This window comes from Gracilinanus agilis, chromosome 3 (genome assembly GCF_016433145.1).
Source record: "Gracilinanus agilis isolate LMUSP501 chromosome 3, AgileGrace, whole genome shotgun sequence".
Classification (NCBI taxonomy): domain Eukaryota; kingdom Metazoa; phylum Chordata; class Mammalia; order Didelphimorphia; family Didelphidae; genus Gracilinanus; species Gracilinanus agilis.
Genome location: NC_058132.1, coordinates 974,202 through 996,052, shown reverse-complemented (window position 1 = coordinate 996,052; position 21,851 = coordinate 974,202). Strand labels below are relative to the sequence as shown.

The 21,851-nt window shown below is 45.8% G+C and overlaps 1 pseudogene; it reads right to left on the bottom strand.

Annotated features, from left to right (window-relative positions):
• The window catches only part of LOC123239261, a 583,074-nt pseudogene that overhangs the window by 184,625 nt on the left and 376,598 nt on the right, over positions 1-21,851 (bottom strand).

Below are 21,851 nucleotides of genomic sequence, written 5' to 3'. Positions count from 1 at the left end.
CCATAGGCTGACTTGGTGTCGCCATTGGTAGCTGTTTCTCTCCATTTGCCAAATGAGCCAAATCCTTGCTGAATGAGGCATGTTCATGCTCTTGAGGATTCTCTGAATTTATTTTAGTTAGACTTCTATGTTAAATTATTTGTGTAAGGTGTGGACTTTGAATCTTGCCTCAGACACTGATTAGTATTAGCCATGCAACCTCTTAACCTTTTGGTGCCTCAGTTTGCTCATCTGTAAAATGGGATTGATAATAGCTCCTCCTCCTGGGGTTTTTATGCACATCCAGTGAGCTCAAGGACTCTGCAGGTTGCCAATTAGAATCTCATGTCAGGATTAGAATATCATTATCCAGAGATGTTCACAGTGTGCTCCAGGAATGGATTAGATGCCAAAGAGAGAAATGGATGCTTTGGGTGGCATCAGCGCCCCTCCCCCCCCCCCAAGGATTTTTCTTTTTTTCTGCTGTACCTACAGAAGCACCCACATGTGTGTAGGTATGGAGAGGGAAACAGAGAGAGAGAGAGACAGACAGACAGACAGACAGACAGCGACAGAGAGAAACTTGTCTTTCCTGGTAGAATTGAAGTTCCTTGAGAGAAGGGAATTTTCCCATTGAATTTGGAGCCAGGAAACCTGGGTTCAGGTTTCACCTTGATACTTCACTAGATATGAGGCCCCGGAGGAATCACTTCTTGTCTCTCAACCTCGGGTTCCTCTCCTGTAAGATGGGATGATGATAGCATCCCTCCAGGATGGGCATAAACAGCAGATGACAGTGTCTGTAAAATCGTTTGCACACCTTAGTAGTAGAACATGATCCTTGTTATTGTGTTTGCAGCCACAGAATCTGGCAGCTAGTCAGCACTTCATCAGCAGGAGTTAATCCATGAATCACTCCAAAGGAGTCTGGGTGAGGCCAGGGTGCCTGGAGGGCTCTTGGCTCCAGTGAACATAGATGACTCACTGACCTGTTCTGTGACTTGACTCAGTGTTGCGTTCCCCACCGAATCCAGCCTCCGCCTTGTGCCTCGTTCTGGAGTGAAGAAGAGCCAGTTCCTGAAGTCAGATCGTGCTCAGGACGCACATCAGTCAACAGTTCGCTTTGATTTGGGTCCCTGCCCACTAGCTCTAAGGGGCGCAGACCTCCTCCTCCACCGCTCGGTGGCTGGGCTTCATCTTCTGCCAGCCCCTGTGACATGACTGAAGTTTGCCTCTCCCATCTGATGAGTGAGCTAGCTCCTTGTTTCGGTGGCCTTTCTTTGGGTACCCAGCAATGAACACTGTGCCAGGCACATAGTAGGTGATTCATAATGCTAGTTGTTGGACTGGCTAGCCACGCCATCCTTTTCCACGTGGCTCTACTCCTCTGCACTCTGTCCTGGCCACCTACCTCGATACTTTTCACTTTCCCCTTCCCCATGCCGGACATCAGCATCAGCACTGGTATGAGGGGGAGAATGAGATTCTGGAAGCAGCGGCCTTCAGAATGAGATCTTGTAAAGCAGTCACAAATGAAACAGAATTGCAGAGGGCATGCAGTGAATAAAGAGCTGAAGAGTCGGGGGGGGGGGGGGGGGAACAATTAGAAGGAGGTTGTTTCTTGTGAGAACAAGATAGGTGGAAGGTTTTTATCATCCTGTGGGCCAGGACAGGAGAGCAGTGACCAGGAGAAAAGAGGAGCTCACAGCACTAACTCTGCACCTTTTACAGACCCTAGATTAGCCAAGGGCCTCCTCTTCCTTGCCTTGGGGGAAGGAGATGGTCTTTTTTTCCACTATAGGACTCATGAAGTCAAATAGTCTCTGGGCCAGGGAGTCCAGTGAGTAGATATATTTTTGTTGTATCCAGTCTTGATTGCCTTCTTCTCTAGACTGCCCTAAGTTTGCAATTGATCTCACCAAGTGAGTTCTTTCCTTCTCAGTGCCCCACCAATGCTGTCCTTTCCCCCTCACAGGATGTAGGCCTTTGCTGATCCCATCTAGAGCAAGGCAGGGGCTGACCTGCACAGAAACTCCCTCTGTTGTCCGCTTGACACACATTATTCGTGCCCTTTCTTGAAAGACTCAAGCCCTAGCAGAGTGTCTAAGGGCCTTGTGACTGGACCTCATTGTACCCCCATGGCTTCCTTCCTCCTCACTGGGTGCAGACTTTACCTCTGGACTCAATTGTGGGATAATTTTACCTGCCAGGGAGTTTTTGTTCTTCTCTTGTGCCATGACACAGTCTCCTGAGTGCAAGGGAAAAGGTATGAGCAGATATCCCTGATCAGAGACCCTTTCCCTGTTTTTAGCCTATTCTAGGGTGCTTTATAGGCCTGGCTATCTACATTTTTCACAGATGGCAGTGTGGGCTGCAGAGGTATTAGCTGCCCAGAACATTATTCTTTGTGGACGAACTCTGAGCCTTCACAGACTCAGAGTCCAAACCAAAGACAAGGTTTTTCTTTGGTCTTCTCAGGGTTAAACCAATCTATAAACAGCAATAGATAATCAATAGTCTTTTTCCAGTTGGAAAAAGAAAACACTAAGCTCCTTCAGGTCTTTCCCTCAGACAAAGAGAAAGACAAAGATGTTACCTCCTCCGGCCCTGAGAGAAAAAGTCCCTGTGTGTGTCTCTGCCAACTGCCAGAGACCAACTGCCACTCTGCCACACCCAGAGAGAATAACTGTCACAGGAAAAATGGTTAAACTATCAGCATTTAAAATTAACACTCTCCCTCAACTGTTTGAAACTCCAATTCTTTCTCAAGCCAGCTTCTGAAGGAGGATCAATTCCAGAAGAGTTCTTCATCTGCATTGGTTCAGGGATCCTTGCCCCAGATTTTCCAGCTCAATGAAATCAACTGCACCTTATCCCCACATCTCCCATCATATACTAAGAACATTCCAGGAAGAATGATTTTTGGCCAGGAAATAATAGAACCAAATCGACTGAGTGGGCAGAAAGGAAGAGGACCGACCTAAATGCCCTTCACCAACTCAAGTCCTCAGGGACTGAATGAACTTGATGGGATTGATGAGGCTCATTCTAGGATCTCTGAAGATCCCTGAGGAAGGGAAAGGAATGCTGGAACACCCAAGGGCAAAGGACCTGTTAATATTTCCTTAGAGGGGGCAAGTAATAGAGTCTGCAAGCTAGAGTACAGCCAGTCTGACTAGGATTTCTAGGAAAATTCTAGAATATATTATTAAAGGGACAGGAAAAGCATGGTAGGTCACGTCAGACCAACCGTATTGAAATCCCCTCAGCCGTTTTGGACAGAACTACTAGACTGATAGATGGGGCAAGGAGGTGATTAAGTCATTTGCTACAAATCTGGATGAAGTCTCTGATGCTTCTCTTGTGGGAAAGATGGAGAGGCATGAGATAGAAGATGGGACAAATGGGTTGGCTGACTGGATCCAAAGAATTGTCATTTGTGTTTCTACTTAGAGTTACTTTTTAACATTGACCCTTATGGGATCCTCGCTTAGCTTCCAAGGGAGCTGGGAACTCACATGGGAGAAACCAACATCTTTGGTTTTGCCACTCTCTAGCTGAGACTTAGGGTTCCTTGAATTCTTTAAAAATAAGAGAAGGAATCCGTGGACTTCAGTAGACTGCCCAAGGGGGCCACAAGAATTCCTAACTCTGAAGGGACTTTCTAGTGGAGTCCTTTAGGAGTCTGTGCTTGACTCTGGGCCAGTTCACATTTTTAACAGTTCATGAATACAACTCAGACTCACCTTCCTTATCTGACCTAACCCAATTGATCCTTTTACTTCCACTTTCTTGATTCTCAAATCCATTCTAAATAACCCTAATGCACATTTGTGATGGGGTGAAAAGGAGTTAAAGAATCTCTTTTCCTCCATCTTCTCCACCTCCTCTAAAGCCAAGAACCTTAAGAAGTGGTCAGAGGATTTTAAAGGATTCAGTTCAAAACATTTTAATGAAAATAATAATTATAAAATATATGATATATAATATATGATAATGTAACATAACATTAAATAATTTTTTATGACCTGGATTCTGTTATATTAAAAGGAGGTCTCTAACTCTATTTGATGTATATGAAGTTGGAGTACAGAGAGATGATAAAATGTTACTTCTCCTTTATAACAGTTGCTCAGGCAGGATCCTTTAGGTCAAAGTGATTTATCCCTTCAGGACCCACCTGGGGTTAATTGATATTATTAAATTGGGCTCTTCAGCTGAGGTAATGTTGGTAATCTGACTGACTCCCTTCCCAAATAAGCTTAGGAAACCAATTCAGGAAGGTACTTTAAAACTTTAAATATATTTGGTAAGAAGGATAATGGTGTGGGATAGAGGTAACTGGGAGACCTTACTCTAAATTGATGCTAATGAATCTTTAACTGCAGGCGAATGAAGGAATCAAAATGATAGCTTCTCTCTGTTACAGCGTGGCCAGGGCTAAAGCAGAGTAGGCAAACTGCTGTGAAATCTTTAGCTTCTTCTTCAATAGATCTTAAGCCTTATCAGTTGAGATATATCCACCCTTTCCACCCTCTTCTTCTTCTCCTGCCCACTTCCCGGATTCCTCCCAGGCCCTGGGAAGCCTAGATAGCTAAGATGATTAAACTCCTAATATCTAGGGGCAGTAGAAACAGAGATGGTGGTTAAGTACAGATTGATAACAGTACTGGAAACACAGGAGGAGCTTGCAGGGTAGTGTTTGCAAGTCTCTCCCAGACCAGGATCCACACTGATACCCAGCCTCAGGGACAGGTCAAAAAAAAACCCAAGAACCTCTCTCAGGGTTCTCAACTGCTCTCTCCCGAATCCCGCATGCCTCTCTGGGAACATTCTATCCAAATGACTTATCTGTCAATCAAAAGTGAACATCAAGCTCCCAGAGATTCAATATAACAATTCCCAAGCTAAACAGAAGAGTTTGTATTTGTTCCTGGAAGAAATAGGAAGCCCCTGGAATAGAGGGAGTGACCTAGTCAGAGAAGTGTAAAGCCCCAGATCATTGTAAGAAGAAAAAGGAGATGGTGTGCCACATTGATATGAATGTCAAAGTCCAACCTTTGGCTCGTAGGTCTGTGTGAACCTGAGCAGGTCTCTTTACTCTTCAAGATGAGAAATTGCATAAAAGGCACCAACCTGCATTGCTGGGGGAGTCCCTGATCTAATTGAAACCACACATCCAGTCCTTATTCCTCTCCTAAGGAGACAGAGACCAGCAAAGTGGTCTGGGTGTTCTGAGAGGGGCAAGGTCATTGTTGACTGGGGGAACCATCAAGGCTCTATGGAGGAGGTGACATTCAAGCTGGGCCTTCGAGGATGGGCTGGATGTCAGATCTTGGTGCCGAGGAGAGCATTCCTGGCACAGGGGAGAATCTAAACAAGGGGCCAGGGAATCAAGCTTATTGTTCTTTGTGGAAGAGTGAGCTGACCTGTATGATTGTTGTTGGTATGAAACAGGGCTGGAAAGGCAGGTTGGTAGGAGGTCAAGGCAGACCTTCAGCTGAAAGGAATCTGTTGAGGAGAACCTTCAAAGGTTCCACAGGGGTGCCCTGAGCCAAACTGGAAAATAATCCTCTTAGCTCTGCTAAGCTTTTAATGAGGAAGAAGAGAAACAAGGAAAAAGATGTCCCCAACCCAATGAGAGCTTCAACTGGTTCTTCCTAGGTGTTCTATCAAAATGACAAGGGGGTACTCCAAAGAGCAGCAGTCCTTTCAATGTCAGGCATGTTAATAATAAGAAAGAAGCTGAAAGCAAAGTGACGAGTCTTTTCCTGTCAAGCTCACTGCCAAATAGACTGATCAGTGTAAAGATTAGGAGAACATATTAATCACCCCTGGACAGGATATGGAGTCAGGTAAAAATTTATGCCTTAAACAAATGCTGCCAAATATGTACAATCTGAGTGATTGGTGCACAGCCCTACATTGCCACTCCAATTCAAGAAGGGAACTAGTTCTTGTGACTATAAAATATGCCTGAAGGGGCATAAGCAATGCTTGGTTTACATATTCCTTCTCTCTGACAGGAAAGAGAGAAAAAGAGGCTGCTTGAGACAATGAGACAGCCTGTCTCTCTTGAAAGTTTCCTGGAGACAATGAGTGGATGCAGCCTAATGCAAGAACCCCAGCCTTCAGCACCAGGCCCCATCTGATGGTCTGATTCTGGGGCAACTGAGTGCTGGGCAGCCACTGTACTAAATGCTAAGAATACAAATTAGGGGAAAAAAATAGAGTTCCTGACCTCAAAGAGCTCACAATTGAATGGAAGAAAACAATATAGAAAAGGAAGCTGAAAAGGGTTGGGGGCAGGGGCACCATAAGGAAATCATACTGAGAACATGATATTCATTAAGTCAAAACCAAGCAGAGGTACTTGGGGAAAATGGAGAATTACTTGAAAAGTTCCGAGCTTTCTTTAAAGGAAGCCCTGGATGGAGAGGGTGCAGTGGTATTTATCATTCTGTTCTCCTGTCTTCTAATGAGCTGCAAGGAGTTGTTAAGATGATGAATATCAAAAGCTGAGTCAAGGAGGTCCTAGGTTCAAATCTGGCCTCAGACAATTCCCCGTTGTATGACCCTGGGCAAGTCACTTAACCCCCATTGCCTAGCCCTTACCACTCTTCTGCCTTGGAGTCAATGACTCCAAGATGGAAGGTGAGGGTTTAAAAAAACAAAAACAAAACCTAAGTCAATCTGCATGGTGGTGAGAGTTCAGGTAATCAGCTGATGCTAGGTGAGGCAGGATGTTTCCTGAGTAGAAAGCATGCAGGGCTTTTGATGCATGTCATTCCGTGAATTGCCAAATATGCCATTTGTTAATTACCAACTACAGTGATACCTTGGTTTTTGTTGATAATCCATCGGAAAAAAATCAGTGAAATTTGAAGCCAACCAAAACCAAGGCAATTATTTTCACAAGAATCAATGTAGATCCAATTAATTTATTCTAGACATGCCAAAATATGCATTCAAAACATGCTTTATAGAGAATATAGTGTTTAATACTAAAAACAGTAAGAAATGTATATAAAAGACTGATAAAGAATACATGCCGTTTACCTTTCTGAAGACTCTTCTTGGCATACGGTAAACAGTGAGGAGGGGAGAGACAGGTGATTGTTTCAAAGGGAATCCCCCTCCCTAAGGACCTTAGGTATCAAGGCATTTGGATAGACTTTGGATAAAAGCTGGCATGTAGAGGAAAACTGATACCTCGCTTATGTCCCTCTTCTCAGCTGAGACACATGGGGGAATTTCTATTTGATTGAGATGAGATATGTCATTCACAATGAGAGAGCTCATTCATCTTGTATTGTCAGGGATAGATTCTCTTCTGTATGCTTTATCTGATTTTTGTTTTTGCTATCTGTATGGATAAATGGATTTGCTTTTCAAAATGTAACATTAAAAATTAACATCTAGATACTCCACTTATTATTTTTTATAAGATTTAATACTATAACTTGAAGTAAAGGAAAGAATAGCCTGAGTAAAGAAAGGTTCCCATCACAGAGAGCTAGAGCTGGGGGAAAAAGAGATTGTAAGGGCAGGGTTACACACAGCTTTATTGACACAACATAAGCATGCAAGGTGGGGATGAAAGAGGAAAGGAATACTGGGAGATGTCCTTGAAAGGTACAAAATTTCTGTGATCCTTTGGGAGGTTAGTCTCCCCAAGGGATCATTTTAAACATAATCAACTTAAAACTCTAAAGATATTTTAACTAAAGGTATATACAATATTGCAGTTTCTAAGGGGAAATTACAATAATTTGGGGATAAAAGGAAAATAAAAGAGAAAAAGAACAAAATCAATGATTGCTACATTGACCAAAAAACCAATTTGGGGGCAGTCCCCTTTGGCACAAGAGTGTACATTCAAAACAAATGTGTTCAACCCCCCACAGTTCAATTCATCACATCCCAAATTCCACTCTGTAGCTTTTGGTGCAATGTGGTCTCTGCAGGCATCTTCATGGTGCTTTCTCCTAACAGTTCATTTTCTGGATTCGTGGAGGTAGCAAGTTTCTTATCCTAAAATTGTTCTCAAAAGAATTTAAACTTTGCCTTATAGGAGAATAATATGTTCCCTCCTGAGGAGGATGTTGACAAACACAGTTATCATATGGGGATACATGGCTGAGTTATAAGGTATATGAATCAATTAGCAAAAGAAAATCAAAAATATCCAAAAATCTAAATAAAAGAGAAAAAGTAACTTCTGGATGAAATATGAAATATCAAAGTCTTATGTGTAAAAAAAAATTCTAACTAAAAATAAACCTATTACAGGTCCTTGAATTAGGGCCCAATTAAAGTGATTTATGTCCTACAAGCCTATAGTAGCAATTATGCACTTACCCAATCAGCAGCTAGGAATACAGAAAGTGTTCCACACTATAAAAGAAAAAAAAGCGACTAGATTTTTAGTAGCAAATGGGAAATAGCATTCCATGGTCTGATTTTACCTTTTCTTTCAGGGAGAGGGGAACCAGGATGGCAGCCAAACTTTGATATTTGGGTTGAATGTGGGTCAGGGAAGTCTTGCATCTAACACAACCGCAAACTCCAGACAAGTTCAAGTCCTCTTGTCTTTGGCTCTGAAGGTCATCAATCCCATTGGTTTGGTCTGTTTGACTGTGTGCTCGATTGGCACTATCCAGGTTAACTTTGTGCTTCCACTGGTTCCCACACCTAAGCTCCTCCCCTCGCTCCTTCTCCTTCTATTTCTCTATTTCTGTCCTTTCCTATAATTGTAAGGTTTGACTGAAAAAGGGTCTCTCATCAAGGTTGGGAATGGGTGAAGGAGAGTAAGAGATTGCTTCCAAAATGGAGTCCAAACAGCTGACTCTATGGCTGAAGTCTTGATGGGTGAGATGCGATGGAATGGCTTTGGCCAGGGAATCAGGGTTTCAATTTCCACTAGAAGATCTTCAGGAAGCCCTCAGGACTGGATTTGATCTGGGATGTCCTCCTCCTTCCTTGGAGAAATCCCCAGACTTCTCCTTGGTCTCAACTGTCAGCAGCTCCCTTCTCTGGCTCCTTTTGTTACATCTCCCTTGCACAAATTCCATCCTTACAGCTCAAGAAATGCAGAAAAAGCTTTGGACAAAGTTCAAAGTTCTCTTATGTTAAAAATACAAGAAGAAGTATAGGTACAGTGGGTATAGGTACAGTACCTTTTTCAGGATCAAAAAACATCCATTTCTGGACCAGCTGGGTAGCTCAGGGGATTGAGAGCCAGGCCTAGAGACGGGAGGTCCTAGGTTCAAATGTGGCCTCAGACACTTCCCAGCTGTGTGACCCTGGGCAAGTCACTTGACTTCCATTCCCTAGCCGTTACCACTCCTCTGCCTTGGAGCCAATACACGTTATTGACTCCAAGACAGAAGGTAAGGGTTTAAAAAAACATCCATTTCAAACCAAAAGCAAATATCACATGAAATGATGATACATTTGAACCATTTCCAATAAGTGCAGGTGTGAAGGAAGGATGCCAACTTTCTCCACTCTTCTGGAAATGCTAGAAATAATAATAAATAAGAAAAAGGAATGAAAGGAGTGAAGATAAGTAAAGAAGGGCTGAAACTATCGGCATTTCCTGATGGTATGAAAATTCCAGGGAATCAGCAAAGATATCAGATGAGACAGGGAAGAGATTAAGCAAAGTTAAATATTATAAAATGATTCCTCAAAAAGCAGTATCATTTCTAGATACAAGAAGGAATAAGATGTGTTGGAAAACAAGGATGCTAATACAACAATACACATGATGGAACTAAGAACTGACCCCACCATTATGAAAAGCAATTTGGAATCATGTCTAGAGAATGATAAAATTGGGCATATCCTTAGACCCAGTAATACTACTATTGGGTATTTTCCCTAAGAAGATCATGGCAAAAGGGAAAAGAACCTAAGTGTTCCAAGATATTTGTAGTAGTTCTCTTTGTGGTGTCAAAAGAAATGGAAATCAAGGGGATAGTCATCAATTGGGGAATGAATATGGCTGAGAAGTGTCCTCCTCTGGAACACATCGCCCTGTGAAATCATGGAGAAAGTCTGTGTTCTAGCTGGGAGCTGTGTGGATCTGTGGAGGAGAAGAGAGAGAGGCTGAGCTGAAAGTTCTTCCTTCCCAGAACCTACGAGTGATTTGTTCTCCACCAAAATCTGTGAAGAGTTTGTGAGAATCTGACCAGAGCAGTGTATCCCGGAGGGAAGAGAGTTCTACAAGATGCCTGAAAAGAAAACAAAGCTCAAGAAAAGGTCTAGATTGTTTTCTGCATGACTGAAACCAAGTCTGATCTGGATGAAAACACAAGGAAGGTCCTAAAGAGATGTTCATTACACTCTGGACTCAGAGGAGGGATCTAGGATACTTTCCAGCCAAGTGAAGGAGACTTCAGGGCTTTAGGTAGCTCTGGGTAAGATGGGTCACAGTCAAAGCCTTTGCTTTAGGATTGCTTTAATTTGTAAGTGGTATATATTCCTTAATTACACATCATTCCACCAAAATAAAAGTAACTTTGATGGAGAAGGGAGAGTTCTTTTATTCAATTGAAAAGCAAGATTTCAACCATTTGGGTTTTCTTTGAGCTAATCTGGGGGAGGGGGGAAATGTTGGCATTTTCCTTATGAGAAAGAAATGATCTAAACACACACCTGGAAGTCTAGAAAATTCAAAGAACAAGAGTCAAGGGAATGATTGAAAGAGGCCTGCTGATGGTCCATAGAAAGGAGAGGCTGGTCAAATCTGAATATAACCTGATACTCTGGAGGGGCCACTTCATGTCCAACCTGCTCTATGCACAACACGTGTCTGGCCAATGTGCCTGGAATGAGATGTTTGCCCATTTCACTGCCTTTATTCTAGGATTTGACTTGTTAACAATTTGAGGAATTTCTGGCTCTCTCTTGGGCTTTTTCAGATTCCCAAGAATTTATAAATCTTTTCTTTCCTCTGGGATCTCGGGATTTGCTTTTGTTCACTGCATAGCATTCATTGTTTGGATTCTCAGCAAAGAAATGCAGCCCTTTAGGGACCGATAACTGATCTTTAGTCGACTCCCTAACTCACACTCAGCAGATGCTATTCCAAACCTCTTTCCTTCTCAGATCTCCCACATCCATCCAGCAGCACCAGGGAGTGAGGTCATGGACTCCAAAGCTCTCTTCATGGAGAAAGGGAATCTCAAACATCTCATTTCTCTCCTAGATCTACTTTTTTGGGTCTTCTCTGATTGATTTCTCTACCAGGTCCCTGATATGGGCAACTTCTCTCCACTCAGAGCCCTTTTCATCCCTCTTTTGTGTATTGTCTTCCTATGTTAGATTGTTAGAACCTTGGGGCTAAGAGAAGAGAAAAAAAAGATATTCCGGTCTTACACTGGATAGAATCTAGAATCCCAAACTCATCTTCCCGAGTTCAGTCTGGCCACACTTAAAAACTGTATGACTTTTCTTGAACAAGTCCCTTAACTCTGCTTCAGTTTCCTTATGTGTAAAATGAGCTGAGGGAAATGGCAAAGCACTCTGATATCTCTACCAAGAAAACCCCAGATGGCCTCAGGAAGTCAGACATGACTATGCATGAAGTAGCTAGGGTGGTGGCAGAAGGGAGGACTTTAGGAAATGAAGATTGCTGATTGGGTGCCTTCTTTAAATGGAGGTTCTCAGAGGGGATGGCAACTCCTTCCAATCAGAGGGAGAGATAGGGTCTTGAGGAACCTAAGTGACTAACCAGAATAATAGTGCCTTTGCTGGAAATGGGAAGTTAGGAGAGGAGAGTTCCCAGCAGGGAGCTCGAAATGCAGGACTGGAGCTCAGGAGATATGTGAAGGTCAGATAAGAAGAGTTGAGTGGAAACTTTTCATTTATTTTATATTTTCCCATGTTTACGTAATATATTTTCTTTCCCTCCCCCTTCCTAATCTGACGAGCAATTTGCGTGGAAACTTTTTAGATAGGATACTTGAACACGTGGAAGCTGATGAGAAGTATATATTAAAAATTGTATCTATGTGTAACCTGGAAAATAAAACATTTTTAAAGTATACAATAGGAAGAGAGCCCAGGACAGAACCCCACTAAAGGGGTGGCACAGGGAAGGAAATAAGTATTAAGGGCCTTTGGACCAATGTAATTTAATCCTCATAACAACCCTATGAGGCAGGTGCTATTATTATCCCCATTTTACAGCTGGCGAAACTTAGGCAGATAGCCATGAAGTGACTTGCTGAGGGTTACGATGCTAGTATTTCAGGTGGTATTTGAACTCAGATCCTCCTGACTTCAGGCACAGTGCTATATCCATTGCAATTAAAAGATAATTGGCATCCTTGGGAAGAGCAATTTTGGTAACAGAGATGGAAATCAGACTAAGAATTTAAGAACCTAGAGAGAAGGAAGAGACTGCTAACAAGCACTTTTGTATTTGGGCAATTCTGTGGAGGGCAATTTGGGTTGTTCCTTTCCTTTTCTTTCCAATGGATGCAGGCCTGTGCCCAAGTCAGGAAGATCCGAGTTCAAATAAATTTATTATCAGGGAGAAAGGGGGCATTTCTAACAAGCTGTCAGATTTCTAGATAAAGGCGATCAGGAGATAAATGGAACTGGGGAACCACGCCATTTCTCAGTCACTTGACGAACTGGAGATATTGAAGAACTGTCAATAGGAGAAATACTATGTATAAAACAGAAGATTAACATTAAGAAGGTATTAAGAATTACCTAAAAAAAACCACAGAACTTGTTTTATTAACTAGTTTTAATAGTTGGTTTCAATAAAAATGACTTCATCCCTTCCAGGAAGCGTGAACAAAAAAAAAAAAAAGTGAGAGAAGGTAAAACTCATTAGCATAAATGGTCTGGATTTGCCCATTAAATAAGTGGAATCAAGAAGCAAAACATCATTATGTTGCTTAATGGAAGTATATTTAATGCAAACAATAAACTCATCACACCAATGAATGTCAACATATTGAAGTAATTTTCCCTCAAAGGATATAGATCACACACCTGGTCCATGTCTTCCAAAGGTTTTCCCAACGGGTGAGAAGCATGCACGCTTATATCTCTGTTTCATGGCTTGTCTGATATTACTGGTCACAGGTTTATTGATCATGGTCATCTCTGTTTCATCTTTCAAGGAATCATATATGATTTTGAGACATGTTTCCAAGATACACGGAGGAAAGCATTTAAGGCTGTATTTTACTATCGTAAATCAAATGCTTCCCCCTAGTCACCAAAAATAGAAGAGCTTTGGAATTACTCATTCTGTAATCACTAATGTGATGATAAAGACGTGCTTTGTTGTGAAGTATAACTTATGACACCTTGCCTTCTTCCTCTTAATACTAGTACAAAGAATAGCCTTACTGAGTAAATATGTAAAATATACACATATTCGACATAAAAGGAAAGTAGGCATACTGAAATAGCAATTGATGCTGCCACCAATTCCAGGAACAATAAAGCCCTTAAGTCTTTCTGTGACTTTGATATTAATGATGTGTATGTACAAAGAGGCCTGAAGATTCTGTGTAGTCTATACATCCTTGGCTTCTCTCCCTCTAATCTCCCAGACCACATTTCCCAACATATTTTTCTCCATCCTTGCCTATCCCCACTTTCACACTCAAAGCACTGGATAGCTAAAGTATGAGCTGATTTAATTTAGAGGGTGGTCTTGAGGTCTTTGTAGAATTTTTCTCCCACTTAATCCTCTGTAATTGATGTTGGTAACTAAGTTGAAATTAATTTCACAACGGTCTTTTTGGAAAATACTTATTAGCACAAAAATATGAAAAGTCTAAATACCTCAGGAAATATTTCTTGGTGCCTTCAGATACATGGTAAGTCCAATTCACTCACTTCTACACTGACCTCTCTTCAAAGAAACGGAGCCATCCTTCTACTGAGCCGCAACTCCCTTTTGTCTTTTGCTTTCTTATATAAAGTGTCAGCATCAGAACTGATACTCTTCAGTTCTTCCAGTGGTGTGTCCACTTCTTGGTCACTAGATAAAGAACTTAATTAGAGCTAAGTTAAAATACAAAAAGCTTCAATGTGGTGATCCTTAGGACCCTCTATCCCCTTTTCTGACAGTCACCAACATCTCAGAATCCAAAGTCATGTAGGCCCAGGGCCCAGCTCGTATTTTGCTTTATTTCAGAGGTTGTCATGGTCAAAGAAATCGTCATCAAGTGGCCAGCTTAATAGTAACAAGCTTCTAGATGTTTAGGCCGACTATTTGGAAGCAGCCACAGTCTGTTGCTTGGACCATATCTGAAGCTTTTTCAGCATGGTAGAAGCTCCCCAAACTTATGTCCTTATGCCATAGAGATCAAGAACCTGTGGTCACTTCAGAAACATAGTTCAATTAAATGAGAAATTACTAGGTTTTCAACCCAGTATGAATCCTCTGAGAACGATGTGCATTCCGAGTGAAGGCTTTCTGACGTTTAAGAAGATAGGGGTGGTGACTGATGGCTTTTTCACACTCGTTATATTTATACGGTTTCTCTCTGGTATGAATCCTCTGATGTTTAATAAGGTTTGAGCATTGACTGAAGGCTATCCCACATTCACTACATTGGTAAGGCTTCTTTCCAGTATGAACCCTCTCGTGTACAATGAGGTGTGAGCAATGACGGAAGGCTTTTCCACATTCATGACATTTGTAAGATTTCTCTCCGGTATGAACTCTGTGGTGCTGAACAAGGTGAGAGCGGTTACTGAAGGCCTTACCACATTCTTGACACGGCTAAGGCTTCTCTCCAGTATGAATTCTCTGGTGCTGAGTAAGGTTTGAGAACTGAGTGAAGGCCTTTCCACATTCATTACATCGATAGGGTTTCTCTCCTGTATGGATCCTTTCATGAACGATAAGGTGTGAGCAGTGACTAAAGGCTTTCCCACATTCAAGACATGTATAAGGCTTTTCTCCAGTGTGACTCTTCTGATGCTTAAGGAAGTCTGAGCGGCAACCGAAGGCCTTCCCACGCTCCCTGCNTCACACTGATAAGGCTTCTCTCCGGTGTGAATCCTCTGGTGTTGGATGAGGTGTGAATGACGACTAAAACTTTTGCCACATTCACTGCACTTGTGGGACTTCTGTCGAGTGCAGATTCTCTGACTCGGAATAAGGTGCAAACTCTGCGCTGAGGCTTTCCTACCTGAATTACATCTATATGTTCCCTCTCCAATAGGAATGCCCTGAACGACAACAAGATCTGTGTGGTTCCTGAAGGCTTTCCCACATTCGTGGCATTCCCACTTCTCCCTAGGATGAATGTGACGCACAGGCACTGGCCTCACAAGCTGCTCCTGGCTTCTTCGCCCCTTTAACTCGCCTTCACATTTCCTTTCTTTCCTCAACAGGGAAGAGCAAAGATTGCCCCTCTGGAGCTGTTCCTGGATCAAGTCCTTGGAGGAGTCATTTTCTGCAATGGGCGCCTTTAGCTCTGACATTGGAGATGGGTCTAGAAGGGATTAAAATAGGGTGTTAATAAAACCAATTTCCCTGTGATTGGAGAAAGGGAAGCTTTGTAGTGACAATGTGGCAGTGAACCTAAAAACGATGACCAAAGGGCAGAAGGGTGTCCTTGCACTGCAGGGAGAGAAAGGGAAGCAGCAAGAAAGGAAGAAGCCGAAAAGCTGGGGATCGATTCCTATGCAAGGTGAATCCAGAGGGAGGGGGGAATCCTCTGGGAGGATCAGAAGGTGGAGATTTGGAGAGAAGCTCTGATAGGTCTGGATCTCTGCACTCAAAAGGCTGAAAGCTAAGTCAAGCATTTAAAAAGAACGGAGGGGTTAGGTAAGAGAATAGGAGGCTGAAATGCCTACCCCAGAGAGAAGATGTGGCACCAAGAGGCAGGCTCAAGAAGCCTCCGGGTTCTTGTAACATGCATTTCCCTCTTCAGTGATTTGGAGTACCCTTTCATACAGCTGTTCATATTTTGTGATTCTCCTTTGAAGAACTGTTTCTTCATCTCCCCGGAGGACTTTGCAGTTGGGGAATGGCTTTTGTTCTGTCGTGCTCATCTAGCTTGGATACCAAATCCCCTTTGTATATTTTGGAAACTGAGGCCTAGAGAGGGCCCTGGCCCACTCTGTAATGGAACATGTAACCCCTGTCTGGACTGTGGATTGACTAATCCCTACTGGGTGCCAGGAGGCAGGCGAACCCCAACCCTCATCCTTCATCGACCCATTCCCATAAGCCAACACATCCCTACAGAACGCAAGCAGGAGGAGCCCTGGATGGGGGTCAGAGCTGTGTTCAAATCCCAGCCTCATGACCCCCAGCTCTGGAATCTCGGACCAAACCCTCATGTGTAAAATCCTAGCCTTTCAAGGGGGACGGACCTCCGTTCTCCCAGGAGAGCCTCCCCAGCATAACACAAATGTGTGCTCAGAATCCAGGTCCTCTTAAGCTGGCCCATTATTCTCACTGTTAGAAATTCATGTCTGAAGCTGCTCCCTGGAAACTTCCACTCATTCTAGTTCTTCACTCTGGCATTGAGGAGAACAAGCCTAAACCCTCTTTCCAGTGAGGGCCCTTTCTTGCGGCTCCCCTGAATCTTCTCTTCTCCTGGCTGAACATCCCTGCAGCAGGTCCATCAGTTCAGTATTCGACACATCTTGGGCTTATGGGCCTGAGTGAAACAAGAACAGCAACCCCTTAGAGACACTTCCAGGCAGCAGGACAACCCCATGGCCTCCGGGGAAGCAGACAGAGGGTACCCTGTAAGAGTTAAAACTAGATATTTAAGGTGTGGTTGCCAGAAATCGGATGAACACGATCTCAAGTCAGGATGACTTTTATGGAAGTTTATTTACAATTAGGAAGGTTGAAGGTAGGGAAGTTGAGAGAGAGAGAAACTCTGGCTCGGACCAGGTAAGAATTTAGAGGCCCAGCAGAGGGGCACAGAGGTGAATTAATAAACGAGGCTTCTAGGCACAAGGCCTCCTCCAATAAGAGAGGCGAGAGAGGCCTCCCTGAGGGTAGAGCCTCCAGAAACACCAAGGGAGGAGAAAGGAAGTCAGCCTAACTTACCCACATGACAATTCAGAGGGAAGCTGCCTGAGGTCTCGCCAGAGATCCTTCAGCACCAAGTTCTAGGAGCCAACTGCCTCCACGGGAAGTTCCCATCATATTTTAAAGGTAGCATCTTTCGTCACTTCCTGTGTCCACCTCCAGTTTCACGTGGACAAATGGCAGCCTCAACCCTGTTTTGGACTGCCCAGGGGGCAGTTCCTTGTTTTGATTTGCCACTTACTATCACGTGTGGGTCACAGACCTCCCCCTCCCCACTTAATTCTAAGTTGGGTGGGGTGACATTATTCCTGATGGCTACAGTCTAAAGAATGAATGAGGGTGAGCTAATTCCAATTACACACCCCCAACTTCCCAATGTCCAAAGCCATCCCCACCGCCACACACAAACACATGTGCGCACACCCAGAAGCCTATCGAAGGCCACAGCTATGCTGTGGGTGACGACGACACTGCTGAAAGCCATCTGACTCTGTTTCTCCTCATTTAAACATGTAAAATCTTTTTGGCTCAGTGACTGGTTTGGGGAATGCCAGAGCTCACTGGAGACCCCTGACCAACCGGAGGCCAGAAGCCAGCGATCCTGGCGAGGGAAGCCAAGGATCCCGAGGGCTGCCCCACCCAGTCCTGCTCCCATAGGGGTCCCGGGAGGGCACGGAAGCCCCCGGAGTCCTCGCAGCTTCTCCCAGGCCAGCCACAGCTCAGGCATGTTCTGCCAGGCTGGAAAGCTTGTTTTCTGGGACCAGTCTAGGAACTGTGCTTCGGCAGGAGGAGGACCACTGTGGAGGGGCCTCCGGGGTCCTTTCCTTCTGTGGGGAGGCTGGCAGAGGGGCAGGTGAGGGGGTGATGTGAATAGCGACATCCTGGCCTGGTGCTGCTGGAGAAGCTGAACCCAACACGGCAGCCACACTCTACAGGAAGCTCTTCTAGACAGGGGGTCGGATCGGAAGTGGGGCCAGGCGCTGGGCCGCTCCCACCGGGAGAGCTAAGCCAATGGAGGCACTTGATAGAATACTTGTGCCCTAAGAAAGGATCCAAAGGACTTTTTCAGAGGCCGCCAGGTGGCCTTGGAGAGCAAGCCCAGGAGGACGTGCCGCGGCTCTCACCGGAACGAGGGCAGGCCAAGGGGCACAAACCGTTACCCAGAGCAAGCCGACGCTGAGCCCAACTAGAACGCCCTGACCAAGAGGCCTCCCGGCCTGATGGGGCACCAGCTTGGATTTGAGTGGGCAGAGCGGCCCCATGTCGTTGGCCTCCCTCTCTCTGGGAAGGGCGTTCAAGGCCAGGGGCGAGGCCGGAGTCAGGAGGCTGCTGCGGACCTCAGGATGGAGGGTCTGACCCAGCTCGAGGCACTCCCCAAAGAAACTGTTCTCGCCCCCCAGTGCAGCCCCAACTCCTTGAAGCCCGGAGGCTGCCGGTGACTTTCCCCAGGCACGGCCGTTGGGTGCACCGGAGCTCCTCAGCCGCAGACTAAGAGAGGGGGGACAGACACCCCCAGGGTGCGCAGCCCTGCTCTCCCCCAAAAGAAGAGCCACAAGAAGATGAGGGAGCCCGGAGAGCCCCTTAGGCCGCTGGGAGGGAGGAAGCGGCCAAAGGCAGTCCAAGACTAGAGCACGGCATGAAGGAGATCTCTCGGAGGAGGCCACCGTCTCACAGAGTGGGGGGCCATTCCCCAGAGGAGAGGAACAGAAGGAAAATGGAGGAGCCCCGCTCTGGGCCCAGCCCGGGGGGCCTTCTCAGGGGAGGCTTTCGGGAGCGACCCCCAAGGAAGCCCAGCGTCTGCCACTCACTCGAGACTCAAGAAGGGGCAGGACCCTGAGCAGAACCGACCGCCCAGCTTGGCCCCGGGAATGGCCGAGGCTGAGCGAGGTGCATGGGGGCCACTTCTCTGCCCTCCGGCTCCCCCAGAAGAGCTCGGGGATGTCCCGCAGAGAGGCCACACGGCCACCTTTCGAGTTGCACCTGAGCGGATTCACCCTAAGAAGCCCATCCGGCCAGCGGCCAGAGTGTGCCGGACACCGGCTAGGCCCAGGAGCCTCAAGAAGAGGGCGCTCGGGGGGGAGAGCCCAACTTCCCCCAAAGCAAAGGTCCAAAGGGAGGAGGGCCAGGCATGAGCCCCTCCCCCTCTGCTGCTCCTTTGGGGCCCCTGGGGTACAGTGGGGCAGAGGAGCAGGAAAGAGCACAAGCACCGGCTCTTGTGGCCCAGGCGCCCCAAATGGAAAAGGCAGCGGCCCTCCCAGGGGCCCTCGCCCTGCTCTCAGGGACACCCCACTTTCCTCCATGGCCTCCCCTTCCCATGGGGCCTACGGAGGACGGTGAAAGGGGAAAAGGAGCTTCACAGGGGTTAGGAGGAAAGCCCGGAGCAGGGGGAAGCCCTGTGGGGAGGGAAGGGCCGGCCAGGAAGGCGGGAGGCCTGGAACCCTCCAGGGGTCTACACCAAGGATCCGGATCCGGCACGGCTCCAAAGTGGAGGGGCCAGCTGAGGAGGGGACAGGCTGGCCTGGGGGATCCCAGGAAGAAGTCCCTGCCCAGCCCCCCTTTTGGAGCCTCGTCCAGACTTCCGGTTCTGTCAGGAGGGGCCCTCCCTGCCCCACCCCCACCCCCCAGCCCTTCTCTCCAACTTCTCGAGCTTGGCCTCTCCAGAACGCTCGCCGACTGAGGCTGGCAAAGCTGCCCATTCTACAGGTGAGACCCTCGCTCCTCCGCAGGCGTCCCCACAGGAAGGCTGAGGCCCTACCGGAGGACAGAAGCACCCCAAGCACGGCCGGAACTCCCTCACGGGGTGGACCAGCCGCCTGGCCCTGTTCCCAACGGACGTCCCTCAGATTGGCACTGCCGCTGCAGGGGCCGCCATTTCCCAGGGGGCAAGGCTGGTGTCGGCCTTCAGAGCTCTACCCTGAGGTCCCCCCTTACCTCCAGCACCTGCTGGAGGGACGGACACCCTGGCCCAGACACAGGGAGCGCCTCCTAGCAAGGGGTGTTCTGGGAGGATGGAGGGGGGCCCAGGCCTTCTACTGGGGGGTGAAGTAAAGTAAATGATTAAAACTAAACCCCAACTCCCACCTGCATACCTGTCTGATATGTAATGTCTTGTTCTCCTTAAGTCTAAGCACCGGACCAAAACACTGAGTCCTTTTATCTCTAGGGTTAAGTCCTGTTCCTTCCTGAGCACTGAACTGAAACCATGAATCTATTCATAGGTACCAAATCGAAGCTTCAAAAATGGATTTAAACTCCACTCTATGTTGCTTTGGAATCCTTTGCTGAGTTCCCCCAGCGCGCACTAGAAATAAAGACTTCCCTTTGCTTGGATTGCATTGTCTCCGTGTGCTCCTTGGGTGGCGATCCACTCGGACCCTAACATATGGGGGCTCGTCCGGAGCTGGATTCAACCCCCTAAGGACCACCGGGACAGGGGAAGTTCTCTCCCAGATTTCATGAGGACTTCCAGAGGTGAGCAGTGTGTCTGTGCAGGGTGACTGGTTGTATGATTGTGTATGGGAGGAAGTCAGACTCTGGCTGGGCATATGGCTTAGGAGGACGTCCTATGCCAAGTCACCAGAAAAAAGTCCAATTCCGCACCTGTTTCTGAATCTGGACCGGCTAGACATTTCCTGTCTTCCATGAGGAAGCAGGTTGGGAACGCCGGGAAGCGAATTAAGACAGGTGGGTAGGAAGTTGTCTGAAAGCTCGGAGACAAAGATACGGAACTTCGATACGGAACTTCAGGGGGTTGGAGGCCTCCCTGTCCCCCAGGAAATAATTAGGGGGAGTCCAGAGTTTGAGTCTCTGGTGGAACTAGATTCCAGGAAGTCCAGGGTTTGAGTCCCTGGCAGAACCCCAGGAAGCTCGTAGTGGACGCTCTACAGGTGTGGGGAAAGTAAAGAGCACTGGGCACTTTTGAGAGGACTCCAGGGAAAGGGGGACGGAGCCCTGAGCAAGCTCCCACCCCGACTCAAAATTAAGCATTAGGGCACTGGGCCCTTCTTAGAAGGACACCAGGAAAAGCATATTTTTCTCTCTAGGACTAAACGGCAAATTTAAAAGTGACCAGAAATGTTCCTCTCTGCCCCCCTTTTAGAAGCAGCTACTTTGCTTCAGCTAGAAAGACCAGTTCTGTCATAGTTTTCTTCTTTCTCCCTTGGAAGGAGTCCAGTTGGTGATGGCCACACCTGGAATTATTCGGGCAGGTAGCAGAGTCCCCCTTCATAGAAAAGTGAAGAAGCAGAAGTGTATTTATTTTAGGGTACTTACTGAAGCATGAAGAAAGGTAATTAAGAAACAAAATTCATCATATGTCAGCCAGCTCCTTGCTAAGAGTTAACCCTTTTCTGACTCATTCTTTTTCACAGAATTCTTTAGTCATGGAGATATGAATTGTAACAATTGATCTTTTGCCAGGATGAAAACAAGAATCTAGCTTATATAATTGATGGTTCCTAATTGTCAGAGTGTGTGTGATATGGCTGAGAAATATGTCCTTGATCAGTCTGTGTGTTATATGTTGTTTGTCTGTGATCACAATGGGAAGGTTACAGGTTGGGAAAAATAAATCTCTCTCTCTTCTTCATTCATTGGGGAGGAATAGGGAAGACAGACAGAGGCTTAAGAGAAATTCAGAAAATAACACTGTAATTTCTGAATGTCTTAAGCTCTAAGATAATTTAATTGGTTAAAAGAAATCTTATTCTCTGCTCTTATTAAGGCAAGAGTTAAACAAACTAATCTGTCAGACATTTCTCCCTCCATTTCTCACTGGCCACGAGAGAGGGAACATAGAAATCAAAAGACAGAAAAAGGGACAAATTCG